The following is a 19,829-nucleotide window of genomic DNA, read 5'->3' on the forward strand; positions in this document are numbered from 1 at the left end:
GATTCTTGATCTTTGAAGTTTAAAGATCCGAGCTTTTAGTGTATAAACGACCGAAAATGGTCGGGAAGCGTAGTGGGTGATGTTGAACCGTAACAAGGGTGTTAAAATCGCTCGAAATGTTGGACAGAAACCGAAACTGCGGTTATCTGGGCAACTTCGCCTTCATCTGGGCAACTTCGCCTTCAAAGCGATGAACTTCGCCTGCAAGCCAAGTTCGCCTGATGAACTTCGCCTGCAAGCTAAGTTCGCCTGATGGCAACTTCGCCTAAAGCTAAGTTCGCCTGATGACAACTTCGCCTAGAGCTAAGTTCGCCTGAGGCTTAACTTCGCCTAAAGCCAAGTTCGCCTGATGACAACTTCGCCTAAAGCTAAGTTCGCCTAAGGTTTAACTTCGCCTAAAGCTAAGTTCGCCTAAGGTTTAACTTCGCCTAAAGCCAAGTTCGATTAGAAAATAAATTAAAAATCTAATGAAAAATGTGTTAAGACAGTTAATGGAAAATGTGTTAAGACAGCTCGACCCCAGCCAGGGGCTCTGCCCCTTGGACCCTGCTAGGGGCTGCCGCCCCTAGACCCCGCTGCCAGGGGCGCTGCCCCCGGACCCCCGTTCGTTGTGGGTCATATAAAGATAGAAATACATTATGAGAAGTGATAGTTAATTGATACGTATACTTGTTATACAGTCAGCCGTGCACAACTGAAGAAAGAGATTACGATTAACGGTGAACGTAACCGTGTTCAGGTGAGTTTCTAGCCCCATTTATGTGTTATGTTTTCGGGGCTGTGTGCATACTCGATATGTTTGTTAATACGCTTATCCTAAGAGATAAGTGTATGCCTTATGTGAATGATATGATATGTAGGAATGATTGCTTGATGGTACGTGAACGATCTTCGGATATTGCACGTACTGTCAGGTTGTAACGCTATGTGTAAGGTAAGTATGATATGTATGCTTATGTGTATGAACGTGATAAAGTTAATAAAAGAAGGAAATGACGGTTGCATGGTTGTATGGTTACGAAAAGGGTACCGAGCCCTAATAATACTCGAGGTATGATGTATGGTTGTATGGTAACGAAGAGGGAATCGAACCCTACTAATATTCGAGAACTAGGGAACCGAACCCTACTAATAATCGAGGAAAGAGGGAAACCGAGCCCTAATAATACTCGTGGAAAGAGGGAAACCGAGCCCTAATAATACTCGAGGAAAGAGGGTACCGAGCCCTAATAATACTCGAGGAAGGAGGGTACCGAGCCCTAATAATACTCGAGGAAGGAGGGTACCGAGCCCTAATAATACTCGAGGAATGTAGAGCGTAATGCTCTTTATAACGTAAGATATGAAGGTAAGTTAATACAAAAGAAAGAATGAAAGTATGAAAAAATGAAAGTATGATAGTATGAAAGAATGAAAGTATGAAAGTATAAAAGTATGAAAGTATGAATGAAAGAATATAAGTTTATGTGTATTGTATAGTGTATGATTAACTAGAACTCACTCAGCGTAGCTGACTTTTAGTATGCACGCAGGTGAGTAGGATGAGGCAGCTCGCTTGAGGAGACACGTGGCATTGAATAAGAGCCTGGCATCTGAAGACTTACGATGTTTTAATTTTAATGTTTTAATGTGAAAGACAAAGGACGTTTTGAGACAAGTTATGAAATATTGTAATGTTTTATGAAAGTTTTAAATTCCGCGTAAATGTTTTAATTAACTCTGATATTTAGAACTGTGTTTATGAGTAAATCCAACACAAAAGTAGGGTTACCGGTAACGGGGCCTTACAAAACACGTATGAACACACGTATAGGACCCTAAGCATAACAATTCTAGGTCGTTACGTCTAACCACCTATCTTAATTGTCATGGCTCTGATACCAATCTGTCACACCCCGACAAAAGGCGGCAGAACATGTCGGGGTGCAACGATTGCTCATAAGCGCATGACACTATTTAAAGCGACAATATTTAACAAACTCATTTCATTTCACAACATCGAAAATGTCACATAACCAAATATTCATAAGTCAAATACAACAAAATATAACAAAATATAGCAAATCAAGTATTGTTCATTTTTGCTAATATCCTAACGGTATTTGTGACGTTTTATTCACCGAACTCCAAAATCAACCTAGATGCAAACCTGTAACATTTCATAAAATAAAGTTTATCAACACAAAGGTTGGTGAGCAATTCATAAGTTTGAACAATAGATATATAGTATGAAAAGCCACAAAACTAGTATACAAAACCATAAAAAAATAGCTATAAACTTGGATAAATAGTTATCGCTAACAAGTTAGCGACACCCAACTATAGGGGGTTGCCAAATAGTTTAGGATTTTATAGTTATCATTAATTGCATTACGTTAACGACACCTTGCCATGAGGGGTTGCCAAATGGTCTAGGATTTATAGTTCCACCATCCAAAAGCGATAAACACATAGGCAAATAAGCATAGAACACCAAACCGAGCAATTATTCAAGTAAAGTATACAACAACGTTTGTGGTTTAAGACCCAAGTATAAAACATTTAGTTTAGATAAGATGAAATGTCACCCCCAAAATAAAAGATAGAAAACTGGGTATGAAGTTACTCACGTTCAAGTATAAAACTTGATCGGTAAAAGATGAATAACTGGATGGATGAAGTTTAACGAGCAAGGCCTAAATGACAATAAAATCTTGGATTTAGAATGGTTGTCTTGAAGATCTTTAAATAAGATAATTGTTGCAAAAAGTAAACAATTAAAGTTCAAGGTTTAAAATGTAACTATTTAAGAATTTATAATAACAATCCTTTAAAAGCGTAAGTTTGCTCGAAACCGAGTTAAAGTATCTAACCTTAATATTTACTTAACCAATGTTAAGTAATAAGGTGGGAAAAATGCTAAAATGCAAGTTCCTTTGGGACAAAAATACTAAAACGGGTCTTTAACGAGTGTTCGGGTTGTCGGTTCGGGTCTTGACAAATGGTCAAACCCAAAGTCAACTTTCCAACATATTAATTGTTATGAGATAACTCATTAAAATATACTAACACTTAACCAAGTATGTAGATCTATTGTTTATAACTAACAACACACGTTAAGCGAGTGTTCGGTTTTGTCGGTCCAAACTATGTGATGAGATCAAGTTGGATCCAACAATTCCAAGTACTTAAGAAAATAATTAAAATCAGTTTGTAACTATTTTTAAATAAATATACAAGTCTTGATAAGCTAAAAACATACTTGTGTGTCTTAAGCGAGTAAAAGTCGGTATAGTTCGGTTTGGTTCGGTCTCTATCTCACAAATAGTTCATAGATGGTTTCTACATGCCCAAATATCATAGAACTTGTATATTGGTTTATAAATGAAGAAAACTTAAATTTTACAACTAAAAAGTTAACTGCAAGTCTTTTAAGCAAAAGTTTCGGTTTAGTTCGGTTTCCATCTCCCAACGAGTTCATAGATGGATTCCATATGCTTAATATCAAAGAACTTGTAAAAATGATTTTTGAAACTCAAATATAGCAATAAACATGTTTAAACAACTATTTTAACAAAACTAGTAAACAAAAGTTCGGTTTCCGGTTTGGACTAGTTTCAGTTAAACCGAGGTTAGACTTATACAAACCCATACCATGGAACTTGTAAATAAGATGAAAAAACTAAAAAGGGTTAGAAGTTAGTCATAAGTGATATGTATAATAAGTTATGTGTGTGTAAATATATATCAAGAACACGAAGTTCTCCATGAATTGTCTTATGACATTCGAAACTTAACCAACCGGAGTTGGTGAAGTAACAAATAAAGGAAACAAGGGGTGTGTATTATATATATGTTGTACCACCATATTAAAGTGTTAGTAATATTAGATGAACAAGTTAAAATGAAAGACTATAGTTAGCTGACCTTAAGAAATCAAAATAACAAAATGTTGAAGATGAATACTTGGATTTGAGAGAGATTTGGAGAAGATGAACAACCAAAATGGTGTATGGAGCCTTGTTTTTATAATGGTAAGAGTATGGTTCATACAAATAGGGTAAAGATGCATGTGATGGTTGAAATGGTCAAACAAGGTTTTGGTAAATGGCAATAACGGTCCCCAAAGTTTGGTTTAAGTCATTTTTAAAGAGTTTTAAGGACCAAAAAGAATGTTTTCAAGACCCAACAAGTGTAAAACAATATTGTAGCATAAAATCCATCATTTTGATTATATCATAAGCTTTGGTTTACAAAATGGGTCGGTTTACATGATAAACGAATACAAAAACGAATACAAACGAGACCCGAAATTGACGAATGTCACACGCATGCTCCGCAAAGGAGTCCAAACACGTCTTGCAACAAACAAGGCATTGGCTTAATTCTTTTCTCATTGATCGAAACATTTTTCCATCTTTGAACCAACCTTTTACTTTGAAAATGTTTGAACACTCGGCAAATGTATCACGTGATATGTGTAATAACCCGAAACATTTTTTTTTAATTTCTTAAAAAAGAATTAAAATAGCAGCCTTGGCATAGAGTACTTAAAACAAAAAAATTAAAAAACCAATGAACCTAATTTTCTCTTTCGACGTTATACATTTTAAACATATTAAAAATTTAAAACACAATTTAAAAATTATATAACACTACTATACAAACGACTAAAACTCTTTTTTGATTTTTACGTTTCTAGAATTCGTTAATCAGTCAAAAAGAAAAACATGTGGAAAACAGTAGAATTCTTTCGCTTTTTCAAAAAAGAAATTATTAATATATAAACTGTATACTTACTGAAAATCATGGGACAAATGGAACTTTCCTTTTCTTTGTATTTTGGTCACATTCTCAACTACCTTCACGTAAATCATGAAAATTGATTCCAATCATATATGTATTGTTCAATGTTGATTGTTGAATGATTTAGGGACCTTCTCATCTTAACTTAAAATATAATAATATAATTTGTAATCAACAAGAAAATAGTAATTATATTTTAAATAGGTAGGTTTAAAGTGGCCAAGATATGAAATGTCAATAGTAATTATATTTCCATTTTTTTAAACTAAATAATATAAAATATGTTTTTTAATATTAGAATATTATTTTTAATACAGTTTATATTAACTATAATTAAACAAGTTACAAAACCCATTATCAACAAAGTAAATAATATAGTTTTATACTTTTTTTTCATACTACTTAACAATTACATTCTTTTATAGGATTGCCGGCCAACAACTCATATTGACATATGTAAAAACAATAAAAATGAAAGATGTAATAATACACTCTATTACTAAAGGAAAAAAGAACGAAGTTCAAAATATTTGGTGATAATTCATGATTAGTTATGCCAATGAGTTTTAATGATTTTATTTAAATAAAATTTATTTAACTTAGGAACCATTAGAGGGGACATTTCGACTTTTGAGAATCTAAAATATTGATGGAGACGCTCATAATATTTGCGGGGATGCTCATATTAAAGGGCACATTTTGAGAAATTTTTTATTTAAAAGAAGGAAAATTGGATTTTAATAATCCCAACTTAATGCATTTGGCCAATAATAATTCCAACTTTGAAAAGAGCTGTCACTGGTCCCAACTTTTACACTATTTGTTTTCATTGAACCTTCGTTAAAAAAAAACTTAACGGCGTTAAGTTTTTTTCAGATTTCAAACTGATATTTTAGGGTTTTTGATCGGAATGAGGATACGAGTCGATTGATGTAAAACTTACCTCCAAACAGTTGTCCAAACAACTAAAGGATGCTTTCATTATGGTGTTTAAACTATTAATTAACAAAAATCAAGCTTTTTGAAGCGCCGTTTCAAGTTAAGTTTTACATCAATCGACTCGTTTCCTCATTCCGATCAAAAACCCTAAAATATCAGTTTGAAATTTGAAAAAAACTTAACGCCGTTAAGTTTTTTTTAACGAAGGTTCAATGAAAACAAATAGTATGAAAGTTAGGACCAGTGACAACTATTTTCAAAGTTTGGATTATTATTGGCCAACTGTATTAAGTTGGGATTATTAAAATCCAATTTTCCTTAAAAGAACATATTATTAAGTTTCAAAAATTTAAAGGTCATCTTAGCAATTTCTCATTTAAAAATTCTGTTTTCACCTGTCTTCTAAAACTATGATATTTATTAAAGTATATCTTTAAATTAACCGATTTCTCATTTAAAATTTCTGTTTTCACTTGTCTTCTAAAACTATGATATTTATTAAAGTATATCTTTAAATTAACGTAAATTGCTTTTCTTATCTTACCGAATAACAAAGTCAACAATTATTGATAAGCAAAGTAAGGGTGGATCTAATGTGGGTTCACCGGGTTCACGGAAACCCATTGAGTTTCCGATTTTTAATAGAACATCCATATAAAATGACTAGAGTGAACCCATATATAAAATACAAAGTGAATCCATAAACAAATTGGACAAATGCTTTGGTGGTTAAGGCTGTACTTTATAATTGAGGATACCTGGGTTCAATTCTTCCACCTTACAGAAATCGCATACACCTTTACACTTAGAACAATCCTATTTGTTTAATTAGGCCACACCTTCATCTTTTTTTACCCATATCTAGATTCTAGATATATATGAAGCATATACATTAGTAACCATAAATTTTGTCCTTATGACTTGTGAAATTAAGAGAAAATTTAAGGTAGATTTAACTGTAGGAAAAACGCGGTTATCAGCCCACTTGTAAAGGTACACCAATGGCAAAGGCATGTGAGTTATCCTATGTTTTTTAATGGAGACGTTTTTTAATTACTGTATCGTATTTTTATTATGTGATTAACCTTACTGTTAAAAGAACTTAGTGAAATTGAAACTAAACTCAAATGATTGTTATTGATGAACAAGAATGAAACTTGATTACAAGAAAGAAAAACGAAATTGAACAGTACATTAGAATGAATAGAAAAACACTACTTATAGCTAACCCTAATCCCCAATTTGAGTTAACAAACTGTTAACAACCTGCAGATTTCAAGTTGCATCACTAAGTCCTTCAAGTTTCTCACAGTTTACACTTTTACCCCCTTATACTTTGTTGACCATCAGTTGACCTTTCAATTTTGACTTTAATACTCAACAATCTCCACCTTAAAGTCAACATTAACTTTAATACTTATTCAACACCCGAAGATTTCACACAAAAATCAAACTTTGAACCTGGCAGAGACTTAGTAAACATATCTGCAGGATTCAAACTTGTATCTATTTCTTCAACTTCCACATCTCCTCTATTAACCACTTCTCTAATAAAGTGTAACTTCACATTGATGTGTTTAGTACGTTCATGAAACATACTATTTTTAGATAAATGAACTGCTCCCTGGTTATCACAGAATACAACAGTTCTGTCCAAACTAAGACCAAGATCCAGAACAAAACCTTTTAACCACATTGCTTCTTTAACCGCTTCTGTCAAAGCAACGTATTCTGCCTCAGTTGTTGACAATGCAACAACTATTTGCAGTTGAGCCTTCCAACTCACAACATTTCCCAAAACTTGAAAAGCATACCCAGATATTGACCTTCCCCTATCCCTATCTTTGGCATAATCAACATCTACATAGCCAATTACCATTTTACCCTTTTGACTTAAATCTTGTTTAAACGTTAAACCAAAATCCTGAGTACCTTTCATGTATCTTAGAATCCATTTTACAGCATCCCAATGGTTTTTACCAGGATCAGACAGATACCTACTCACCAAACTTACTGCATCTCCCATATTAGGTCTGGTACAAACCATGAGATACATAAGACTTCCCACTACGTTTGCATATGGCACCTTCTCCATATATGATCTCTCCACATCAGTCTTCAGAGAATCTTCACTTGACAGCTTAAAGTGTGTTGCTATAGGTGTTTTTACTGATGTACAACTCTACATAGCATAATTACTTAACAACTTCTTGACATAAGACCCTTGAGTTAACTTTAAGACCCTTTGGCCTCTATTTCTGACAATCTCCATACCCAAAATCTTTTTGGCCTCTCCCAAATCTTTCATGTCAAACTCTTGCATCAAAACTCTTTTAGTTTCCTCTATCTGTTCTTTGCTATCACAAGCAACCAATATGTCATCGACATACAACAGATAGACCATTTTACCCTTAGAATATTCCTTATGATAGACACAACTATCATAAGGACTTCTACAAAATTCCACACTCACTATATAATCATCAAAACGCTTATACCACTGCCTTGGTGATTGCTTAAGCCCATATAGCGACTTTCGAAGTAAACATGCCTTACTTTCAGAATTCTTTACTTCAAAACCTTTTGGCTGAGTCATTTAAATTTGTTCTTCTAAGTTTCCATGTAAAAAAACAGTTTTTACATCTAGTTGCTCCAATTCCAAATCATAAGAAGCAACTATGGACAAAATTACCCTTATTGATGTGTGTTTGACTACAGGTGAGAAAATCTCATTGTAGTCAACTCCAGTCCTTTGAGTAAAGCCTTTTGCAACAAGTCTGGCTTTAAACCTTGGTTCTTCACCTTTTTTAAGTCCTTCTTTCACTTTATAGACCCATTTGCATAACGCTAGTTTCTGATCTTTAGGCTTGTCTACTAGTATCCATGTATCATTCTTATACAAGTATTCCATTTCTTCATTCATTGACTTTTTCCACTTCTCTTTGTCATATGAGTTAATGGCCTGCTCATATGTAAGTGGTTCAAACACACTTTCATTTATAGCAGTCATAAAAGCTACAGCAAATATATCATCAACATCTCTATATCTCAAAGGAGGTAAAATGTTCCTTCTTGCTCTGTTTCTAGCAACACTTGGACTAGAACTTTCCCCTGTATTTTCAGAATTACCCCTGGTACTTTCAACCCCTGTACTTCCAGAATTACGCATGGTACCTTCAACTTCTGTATCTTGTGAACTTGACTCCACCTCAATTTGAGTCCCCTCACTATTTACAGAAATATCATTTAATGAACCAGTCTCACTTCTCATGACATCTTTATACATAACTTGTTCATTAAACTTCACATCTCTGCTAATGACTACCTTCTGACCTTTATTTTCCAAACTCCATAGTCTATAGCCTTTAACCCCTTCTGGATATCCTAGAAAAACACACTTAATAGCTCTAGGTTCCAACTTACCTTGATTAACATGTGCATAAGCTAGTGACCCAAATATTCTTAGGTTACTATAATCTTGCTTATCACCAGTCCAAACTTCCATTGGTGTTTTCATATCTAAAGCTGCTAAAGGACTCCTATTAATCAAATAGACTGCAGTGGTTACAGCGTCAGCCCAAAAACTTTTAGGTAACCCTACGCTAAACAACATACACCTCATCTTATCACCTATGGTTCTATTCATTCTTTCAGCTAAGCCATTTTGTTGAGGTGTTCCTGGTACTGTTAAATGTCTAGCTATCCCATTGGCCTTACAAAACTGATCAAACTCCTTATTACAAAACTGTAAACCATTATCAGTTCTAAGCTTCTTAAGTTTCTTTTCAGTTTGTGTCTCTACCAATATTTTCCACTCTCTAAATTTTCCGAATGCATCATTCTTATTCTTTATTATATACACCCATACTCTTCTTGAAAAATCATCTATAATTGACAGATAATATCTAGCACCCCCTAAAGAATCATGCTTGGCAGGACCCCATAAATCTGAATGAACATAATCCAGAATGTTCCTAGTAGGATGTTTACCCTTGCCAAACCTAACCCTTTTGTGTTTGCCAAAGACACAATTTTCACAAAAGCTTATATCACAATTCCTGATATTACCAAGAACTTGTTGTTCATTCAATTCAACAAGTCCTTGTTCACTAATGTGCCCTAGCCTATAGTGCCATAACAAAGCTGCACTATTATTAACACTAGATGCTACATTAACAGAACTAGATACCTTTACCTTCCCATCAAGTAGATAAATGTTATTATCCCTTCTAGTTCCTGTCAATATCACCATAGATCCTTTTATCACTCTGGCCTTTCCTTCTCTCGGATTCACATGATAACCTCCTTTTTCAAAGGTTCCAAGAGACAATAAACTTCTTTTAAGACCTGGAATATATCTCACATCTTTGAGATCAACTTCCATTCCACTATTCATCACAAGGGTCACTGTGCCAGACCCTTCCACTTGACAAGGTCTATCATCACCCAATTTGACAGAACCAAGATCTTCTAACTTGAGTTCTTGGAAAAAATCTTTAACCGGTGTCATATGATATAAGCACCCAGAATCCAAGACCCACTGATCTTTGCCCTCTAAATTGTTAACACAATAAACATCAGCACGGTCATACCCATCTGATTGATCATCTTGGGAGTTATGACAGTTCTGACCGTTTTGCCCTTTTGATAAATTGCCTTCATTCTTTCTTTTCTTGAACTAAGGACAGTCCTTTTTGAAGTGTTTTTCAGAATTACAGATATAACATCTCTTCTTGACTTTAGACTTGGACCTTGATTGATTCTTCGACTTAGAACCCCTTTGTTCAGGTCTACCTCTGACAAATAAACCATCCCCGCCTTCTTCTCTATGATCTGACCTTTTCTTTAATTCTTTGGAGTTTAAAGCAGCCAAGACTTCTTCCATGGTCAGTGTCTCCCTTCCATACATCAGGGTATCAACAAAATTCTCATAAGAAGAAGGTAAAGAAGTCAGAAAGATAATAGCCTGATCTTCATCTTCTAATTGAACTTCAATATTTTCCAAATCTAGAATGAGTTTGTTGAACTCATCTGCGTGATCTTCAAGACTCTTCCCAGCCATCATATGGAATGTATACAATCTTTTCTTCAGATACAATCTATTCGCCAGTCATGACTCCAACTTAGTCCAAACCCCTGCTGCCGTCAATTCTTTGGATACTTCTCTCAACACACGATCACCAAGCGAAAGAATTATCGCACTGTGTGCCTTCTCTAAGACATCCTTCTTTTCTTTATCCGTCAACCCATCTGGCATATTAGGCTCTCCCAACAAGGCATCAGAGATACCTTGATGAACAAGAAGAGCCCTCATCTTGACTCTCCATAACGAGACATCATTCCGGCCATCAAACTTCTCCAGTTCGAATTTGGTTGACACCATCTTGTTCGTCAATGGCGGAATTCTACAATCGATTGAATGACTTCACCAATCAAGAGCCTAAACCATACCAATTGTTAAAAGAACTTAGTGAAATTGAAACTAAACTCAAATGATTGTTATTGATGAACAAGAATGAAACTTGATTACAAGAAAGAAAAACGAAATTGAACAGTACATCAGAATGAATAGAAAAACACTACTTATAGCTAACCCTAATCCCCAATTTGAGTTAACAAACTGTTAACAACTGCAGACTTCAAGTTGCCTCACTAAGTCCTTCAAGTTTCTCACAGTTTACACTTTTACCCCCTTATACTTTGTTGACCATCAGTTGACCTTTCAATTTTGACTTTAATACTCAACACTTACTTGACCCAAACCGTCACATCGACCCGGAAATTTTTATGCCCAATCCTATGAAATCGAGCACCTAAAAACAGTGAACCCATTGGAAAAAATTCCTGGATCCGCCACTTTAGCAAACGTCAATTCATTTTTTATTACATAAAGAATAAAAATTAACATTTATGGTTTTCTAGTCTTATTATTGTAGCGGAGCTAACCCAAGCGACTGATACACCCTTTAGTCATGATATTATTGAACTGTTATGAGTTCACTTATACCATAGAGTTATGAAGTAGTTCATTAGTTTGGTGCGGAAGATATGATGAAGTCTTCATCGATTTGGCACTCATTGAAGAACTAGGTACAACTCTGGTTGCTAATAAAAAGACAAAAGCTCCTTCTTGCAGTGGTGTACTCTATAAATCGGATTTATTCAGGAAAAAAAGAAATAATGTGGCGTTTAACAAGATCAAAGGCTATTAAAAAAAGTCACATTATTGTCGGTTTGGCCTTAATTTTTTTGTTTGTTTGCAATTTGCATTATATACTTGTAGTTGTTTCTTATCTTCTTATTCTGAACACTTATTTCTTTTTTTTTTTTTGGATATATGGTTGTTAAAAAAAGTCACATTATTATATGTTGTCAAGCAACTTTGGTTGAATTACTAAAATATAAACCGACAAAAATGATTTTTATAAAACTGATCATAAATTTTAGTTTTGGTTTTGTTAGGCTTTCAACAATAATCAATGATTTTATCCGGAATTATTAAAAATGTTTATAGTGATTAGAAAGTCAAGTTTGAATTTTTATACCAACATGTCGTTTTGAAACCAAAAAAGAATTGGAAAGAAACTTAAGAAAATCTGTGAAGAAACAGACAAAAAGGATATGATTTTGTAATATGTTTCGTCATTCTTCTAGAAGAAGTATCACTTTCTCTTTGGTTGGTTGTATTTCGTTATCACTAATCACTTTTTATTCCCTTAAATTTTGACGGTTAATTTAAACCATTAACATGTGGAGACCCTCTCTTTTTAAACTAGGGATTATTGACGTTGTCACTAATAATTAATTAATGTTATAAAAAGAGTGCGTATATATAATTACTAAACAAATATTATATTTACACAATATATATTAATAATTATGTAGTTTATGCATATTATTGTGTGATTATGTTTATAATTACATTTAGTTATGATTACGCCCTTTATATGCACCGTACATTAACATTTTTTTAAAAGCCGACTTTTATCCAAAAAGTAAACGAGGCTATACACAAATCAAAGATTATAGAATGATCGATTTTATATAATATACTAGTTTGAGGCTCGTGTATTACACGGGTAATTGATTAAAATTTTAAACTTTAGTCATTAAGTGAAATACAGTCAACAAAAAGATCATATATTGTTAATATGATTACAATTCACATTAAAATTATATGACTAAAATTACACAAATATGTTATAAATAAGTAAAACCATCCTTGTACACTACATTTGTGATTGTATTGGTCGGTATACATTTTTTATCAAAAATCAAAATCTTTAGTCCTTATTTGCTTGTAACTCTAGATAAGGTAACATGCATGTTGCTTATAACTCTACCATGTGACAAATAAGGTTCTTCATGTATATACCAACCCTAGATAAATGATAATGTATCCATAAAACTAACAAAAAAAAAATATTCATGCACATAAAAATATAGTTTAAAAAGCCAAAACTTTTGTTCAAAAGAAGCCAAAACTTGTTATAGAATCTTGGTGCAATACGTAAAATAACCAACAAATACGAATGTCGAGTTTAGTTCATGTGTACGATATAATTTGGTTTCGGGTCGTGTTCGGGTTAGCTGAACCTACCAACCCAATAACACGAGTACACGAACCGTGAAACAATTTAAAAAAAACATTCAAAACAATATTTTGTCGGCTATTGAATCTGAATATATAATAAGGTTTCAGGTCGTCTTTGGTTAGCTGGACCTACCAACCCAGGAACACGAGTATACGAACCGTGCTGCCATATTTTTTAAAAAACAAAAGAAAAAAAAAAGAAAAAAAAAGAAAAAAAAGAAATCTAAGTGATACATTGGTGCCGATTGTGCTTTAGTTTTGAAAGATTGATATAGTAAAGTTGTATCAATTACCACCATCTGGTGTTATTTGATCATCTTTTCGGAACCGTAATACATCTTACGCGACTATTGAATCTTAAAATATATTAAAATGTCAAAACTTTTGCTCAAAAGAAGCCAAAATTTGTTATAGAATCTTGTTGCAAAACAGAAAATAACCAACAAATACGAATGTCGTGTTCAGTTCATGCGAACACATAATTTGGTTTCGAGTCATGTTCGGGTTAGCTGGACCTACCAACCCAAGAACATGAGTACACGAACCGTGAAACAATTTTTAAAAAAACATTCAAAACAATATTTTGTCAGCTATTGAATCTGAATATATAATAAGGTTTCGGGTCGTCTTTGGGTTAGTTGGGCCTACCAACCTAGGAACACGAGTGCCACGAACCGTGCTGCAATATTTTTTAAAAAACAAAAATAAAAGAAAATAAAGAAAACAAAAGAAATCCAAGTGACACCTTGGTGCCTGTTGTGCTTTTGTATTTTGAAATAACCAACAAATACGAATTTTGTGTTCAGTTCATGTGTACAATTTTGGTTTCGGGTTAGCTGGACCTACCAACCCAAGAACACGAGTACACGAACCATGAAACAATTTTATTTAAAAAAACATTCAAAACAATATTTTGTCGGCTATTAATCTGAAAAAATATAATAAGGTTTCGGGTCGTCTTCGGGTTAGCAGGACCTACCAACCCAGAAACACGAGTACACGAACCGTGCTGCAATATTTAAAAAAACAAAATAAAAGAAATCCAAGTGATACCATGATGTAGCAAGGGACTATGGTTATTGCAGCGTGAGCGATGTGAAAGATATCAACAATGGCAACAATAACTTCATCTGCACCAAACCAAATGCAATTTAGATATACAACCTGTATGTATAATGTTTATATCAAATGTATAAAATGAAACATACAACACTGTCTTTACCTCCATCGACAACAGAAAGATGTAAAAGCTTTACATCATGCATGTGATGCAGGGCATCAACAATAGGTGTATCGACTATAACATTTTCTGGATTTGGAGTAATTACATGTATAATAAATCATGAAAAAATTTAAAAATTAGTTGAAAAGATAGTGAATAACCACTTACGCATATAACATCTTACTGTTATATTAAAATTGCAATTACAATATAATATATGTTGATTAGAGCAGTTTATCACTTGATAATATATTAATTAAAAAGTGACAACAATATACAAATTCAATAACAATCAACATCAATCAAACAATTAGATAACACCATCAAATCAATTTCAAAGGTCCATTTCTCGTGTTTTAATCCCATCCCATGATTCATAGTAGGCACCAACAGTTCTAAAGCATGGAATTCTAAAATTACCTAAAAGTAAAACGGTCTCGTAGATTTAATCATATAAGGGAGAAAGCAGGGAAGTAATTGTAGATTGGCAGCGAAGGGAAGAGGCGCCTGATTGAGTGTTTGCAACATAGGGGTTTTTATTTGGAAGGAAGAAACAAATGGATTGAATAATTTAAGGATCCACATAACATTAGTTGGGCGGATTGACCCAAAATAATACCATTTTAGTGAATATGGGTTAAAAAAGATGAGGAGTGATAAGAGATTGACAATTGGCAATATATAGTAGTCTTTTATTAAAGTAGTAAGATATATTTCTTAAATAACATCTTGTAAAAAGCTATATGTGCTATAATATTACGTAAAAAGAAAGGGGCACCCCTTTAGATAAGTTCTGATAGTTATTATGCCAAAAGCTCGAGTTTTTTTTACTAAAATGGGGAAGGTTGAAAAACTATTTATTAAAATAGATGATTTTAAAAGTCTTAATCAAAATAGGTTTTTCTTTGATGGGGTGGTAAGGTGGTTAGGGTGTTAAATAGAAGGTCAGTGGTTCAAACCCCATAGTAAACAAATGCTTAGTTGTTAAAAAAAGGTTTTTCTTAATAAATGCATCTTTTCTCACTCCCATTCTAATTAAATAAATTAATTTTGATTAAAAATTTCTTTATAAAAGTCATAGATAAAAAAGTATGTTAAATTTATAAAACTTTTATTTTTTTATTTTTTGTTTAGTTTGAAACAAAAATATTCAAAAAATGTCTTTAAACACTTTTTGTAACATTCATATTTTTATTTTATCAAAACCAATGTATAACAAAAACTATTTTATCGTCTTCGTTTTTTAATTGCTTTATTATAGTTAATTTTATGGTTTTCTTCAAGTTGTTTTCTTATATAGGAGTGTTTAAAAATTGGTTCGGGTTGCCATATGTACTAGTAAGGTACGATACTTGATCCCATAAAGTTTACGATATCAAAAAAGTATTTATAATAAAACTTTTTCAACAAAACTTATACCAAAATGTCGGAAAAAAATATTAAACACAATTGGGATAATCATAAAAACATATATCGGCACCGCCTCTAGTGATACTGATATCGGTACCGATGTTCAGTCAAAATTTGTAAGGCCCCGTTACCGGTGCCCTACTTTGGTGTTAGATTTACTCATAAACGCAGTTCTAAATATCAGAGTTAATAAAAAAACTTTCGCGGATATAATAAAACTTAAATCATTCGTTACAAACATCCATATCCTGTCTTTCAAAGCATAACTTAATTTATAGTAATAAAACATCATGACAATATCTTCAGATGCCAGCCTCGTCCAATCCTGCCATATGTCCTCCTCAAGCTAACTGTTTCATTCTATTCATTTGCGTGCATATTAAAAGTCAGCTACGCTGAGTGAGTTCTAGTTAATACAAGTAACATACAATACATTCTTATATTACATACTTGACATTCTCTACTTTCTTTCTACATACGTAAGTATATACTTTCATTCTTTTGTACTTCATATTTTATCTTTCGTTACATACATACTTATACTTTTTAAAGAGCCTTTCGCCCTATAACCTCACAGATATTAATAGGGTCTGCCACCCTTAAAGAGCCTCTCGCCCTATAACCTCACAGCTATGATTAGGGTCTTCAACCCTCCTTCACAGATATTATTAGGGTCTGCCACCCTCCTTCACATATATTATTAGGGTCTGCCACCCTTTACCTTCAATTCCTTCATATCATAGTTTCCTTTTCTTTTTATAAAGTTTATATATACTTTCTTACATGCTCATTAGTCTATAACATACATACATCATACATACAACATATATAAACGATTACATCTTTAAACTATCTCCTAACAGTGCATGCAATATCCGAAGATCGTTCATGTACCGTCAAGCATTCATTCATAACCTTCACATATATCATAATAGGCATACACTTACCACTTAAGGTAAGTGTATTAACTAATCACATCGAGTATGCACACAGCCCCGAAAACATAACAAGGAATGTGGCTAGAAACTCACCTGGATCCTGTTGCGTTCGCCGTTAATCGTTATCCCCTTCCTTAATTGTGCGCGGCTAACTGTTTTATGTATATATATATATAGATATATATATTCGTTAATTAACTGTATAATTAATTTAGTCGGTATTTTAGTCAACCAATGTATTTTCTAAGTTGGGCTTGTTTGTTAAGCTTAAGATAATGGGCAAGTTTTGCTTTAATTTAGATAAAGGCTTAGCAACTTGTGGACTAGCTAGACCAAGCCCATCTGTCCATTAGAGCATCTGGGTCCAACTGGGTTCAGGCCCAAACCAAACTGGGTGGCCGAGAACTCCAGGCAGAGAACCCATGTTTGACCGAAATCTCATACTTGACCGATAACCCATATTTAACCGAGAACATGGGTTGACCGAGAACTCCCTAGAGTGGCCGAGAACCCTCAGTCTTGGCCGAGAACCCTCAGGTTAGTTGTTTTCAGCTCATCTTTCTATCTTTATCACTTTTACCTAGCTCAGTTAACTGTTTTATGGTTCATATCATGAACTTTAATCACTTTTCTCCACCATTTAAAACCGTTTTACACCCATTATCACCACGACTTCAAGATCTAACCCATTTTAGTCATAAAGTGTAAACCTTTATAGGTTAAAACGTTATAGGCTAGGTCTAGGGTTCATCTATGAGTCGTATATTTCCATGAGTCCATTAAGTTCATTTTAATTATCAAGTTCGTATTTTTATGAATCATATAGACCCGATCTACTATAGGGTTAAGTTACATGGCAAACCGTTCATAAAAACGTAACCTTTAAACGTAAAGAACGTACCTTTAGACGTTCGTTAGGTCACGGCTAGCTTGATGTTCAACGAATATCTTGTATCTTGTTTGTGTGATTAAGATTTATCAAGATTTCCGCTTGGTTTTGGTCTTGGGTTTTCTTCTCTCACTCACGGCCGAAGGCGAGGGGTTTGTGTGTGTTTTAAGGTGTGTAAGGAATATTATGGATAAGATGGATGGAAATGGAAAGGATTAAGGTTTAAGGGGTATTTATACTCCCTTAATCCCATGGACCTAAGACCCATCTTTCCTTTTTAATCCATAATTAATTCCATCTATTTAGCCTACTTATATTTTCCTTGTTATTATATTATTTATTTAATAACTCGAGTAAACTTTTACATTGAAATAAATAATATATTAAATATTTTTATTTGAAATTTTGGAATGTTACAAAATTGATTCGATTCGGTTCGGTTCGGTTCAGTTCGTAATAGTAACTGTAAATTACTGAAACTCGTGTAATTTATGACATATAAAAATTTCTATCTATATTTTAACTCATTTCCTATCTATATTTTTATATAGAAATTTCTAATAGAAATTAAATTATTCAATAAAAATGAGAGTGAGAAAATATGCATTCATTAATGAAAACATATTTTGGTAAATACATTTAAAATCACCATACCCAAACCCGATTAACCTGACCCGAACCCGAATAAGCTAATTAGGGTCGGGTTAAATAGGGTCAAAACGTATTAATCGGGTTATTCGGGTTGACTTGAATATCCCGAATTGTTAATAGGGTCGGGTTTCAGGTTTATTATTTGAAAATAAGCAGGTTTCGGTTGAACCGAATAACCCGATTAGTGAACTTCAAATAAAATAATGAAAATGTGAAATAAGCACTAAAAAGTCAATCCTAAAAGTTTTATCGAGGAGTTAATTATTCTTCAGTTTGTTCACCGTTAGACTAGAAGTTCTTTTAAAATAAATGGACGAACATGAACAAATGTTTCACTCGTTCATCTATGTTCATGAACACTCGTTTATGATCATTCATTTAAGTTTGTTTACGTTCTTTCATGTTCTTTCACATATTAATAGAAAATTATTAAATATTATTTGCATTTAGAAATTATATCACCATAATATGTTTATATTTGTGTTCATTTAAATGCGTTCATTTATGTATGTTTGCGTTGGTTAATGTATGTACATGTTTCTTCAAGTTCGTTTACCTTTGTTTAATTGTGTTCATTTATGTTCGTGAACTGTTCGTTTAGATTTTAAATGAACGATCATAAAAAACACGACCATATTCATTTTTTAACGAAAGAACATGAACACAAATATTTGTTTGATTAACTGTTTGTGATCGTATTCGTTTAAAGTTAAACGAACAAACACGGGCATGCCTTTGTTCATGTCCGTTCGGTTCGTTTACAAGCCTATATGAATCATAAGATAGTTACTTGTGAAATAAATTGAAAATTGAGTAGAATGGGAAATTTTGCAACCCACGAGTTACAAACATAAAAATCAACTTTAAATTATAAAGTAACATGGTCAACCTGATTAACCAGACTAACCTGAAACCCGAATAACCCGAACCTTAATAGGGCCGGGTTTCGGGTTAGATATTTTTTAAGAAAAACCCGACTAACCCGATCGAATTAACCCGATGAACACCCCTAATTGTGTGTTACACTAAATAAACTCATAGTAATACCAACGTTTATTAATCTTTTAATTTTTATCTTTAAAGAAGCTCGTAACTTTTTGCAACACCATATGAATTCAATCATCACATTCAAGTATCCATATTACAAATGTAGTACTTGATTTATATATTGAAACAATAATACAAAATGGTACATTTTTACCACTAAGACCGTCCGTAGTCGTTCAATATCGACGACGTTTTGGGACAACATTAAAAAGTTGTTTCAAGAACTTGGCGGGGACTCGCGTCGAGAAAAAGATTCCTTACAGTCGAAATGGAACGACATAAACACCAAATGCACGGGTTTCCATACGGTTTACTCTCGGATGGTTCGAACGTGGAGTAGCGGTGTCTCGGACG

Source organism: Bidens hawaiensis, unplaced genomic scaffold, assembly GCF_021521415.1.
Source record: "Bidens hawaiensis isolate Kalapana, Puna unplaced genomic scaffold, B.hawaiensis_p1.1 tig00041707_1, whole genome shotgun sequence".
In the NCBI taxonomy this organism is placed as follows: domain Eukaryota; kingdom Viridiplantae; phylum Streptophyta; class Magnoliopsida; order Asterales; family Asteraceae; genus Bidens; species Bidens hawaiensis.